Source organism: Lepisma saccharinum, chromosome 20 (assembly GCF_977018435.1).
Source record: "Lepisma saccharinum chromosome 20, izLepSacc3.1, whole genome shotgun sequence".
Classification (NCBI taxonomy): Eukaryota; Metazoa; Arthropoda; class Insecta; order Zygentoma; family Lepismatidae; genus Lepisma; species Lepisma saccharinum.
In genome coordinates, this window is record NC_139248.1 from 37147185 (window position 1) to 37148744 (window position 1560).

A 1560-nucleotide genomic window follows, 5' to 3' on the forward strand; every position below is an offset into this window, starting at 1 on the left:
CTAAAAGTTGGATCATGTGGGTATATCATTGGTTAATAGTTTTGTACATGACTTTTCTTTCTTATTTGAGACCAACAGAATGAAACAACATGTATCATTAGTAAAAATTCCATGGAACTCATAATGTATAGTTGTTTTTTTACAAGTCAGAAGGAAAAAAAAATTACAAACTAGATTACAGAAGGGGTTAAAACTGTATATACTATACTCTGTCCTGGGAATCTTTGGAGCGAGCAAAGGAAAGGAAGTCTCTGTGCAAGTAGTGACTCGACAGGGCTTGACCAATGAACTTGTGAGAGGGAATGCAATTGTGTAGAGGGGGGAAGTGACTGCAATTACCAGCCTTTGCAGCAGTGTATACTGCTTCCCTCTGCCTACACGCTTTCACTCCTTGCAGCCTTGCTTCAAAAATTCCCAGAATGGAGTATAGTTGATGGCTGAGCTGTTGTGAAGCTTTTCTGTGTACTTTGTACAGGTTGGTTGTATCCTTGTGATGGTCATTTCTAAAAAAAATTGGCATCACCTGATTAGGGCTGTCAACATCACTTCATTCTATGAGTAATATGATGTTCATCTCAACTTCCCTCACTATGCACACAGTCTGTCTTAAATTTTCTCAGCTTCTCTGATCTCCACCTGGTGATTTTCTTTTCATATTATCCACATTTGTGATTTTGTTCTGATATGCTTCCGTTTCCCCTATTTTCCCATCTCAATCACTTTGGAAATGTATTGCAATGTTACCCAGGGATTATGACATATATATTACTTGAAAACTGGTAAACATGCCAAATTGATTCAAGAGCTAAAATGCTGTGAACTGCCTCAAGTTTTTGTCTCAATATATCTGTCATTTGTCCCATGACAGGCATCAAAACTATCTGATCTCACTCCAAGTCTGCTGAATCAAATTACAGTTGTGATCTGATCCTAATATGTGCTGGTAATCTGAGTTGTCATCTCAAACCCAACAAAACTTACATTCACATCTTACAGAACTATACAATAATACAGTAAAACCTTGTTAATCCAGACTAATGGCAGGGATAAGTTGACCGGTTTAATGAAAGTCCGGATTAACTGAAATAACCTAAAAGAACAGTAGAAAGTGCATTAAAACTGTTTATAGCAACAACACACGTTTATTATGGTGTATTTAGAGGGCATAGGCCTAAATACACTATACAGTACAGTAAAATGTAAAGCAATATGACAATGCATTGCTTCTAGCCACATTTAAAACCTTGCATTCTGCTTTTTATTTTCTTTCGTTTTGTTTTGCCTGTTCAGATTAAGCAAAGTCCAGCTTATCGAGGTCCGGATTAACAATGTTTTACTGTACTATGTAACTTTGGAAAACCAAATTTATTAGCCTATTATTTAACTCAATGCCATTATTCTCAAAATGCTGCTTGAACCTTTGTTTGAAACTAGACAAAACATAACATCTGTTGTGAATGGTGGTCATTCAGTCACTGAAATCAAATAAATTATGTCCGTCTGACTGCTGAGTGGGAGACAGAGGTTTGATTCTCGAGGTGCGTGATGTAAGGAATTTTC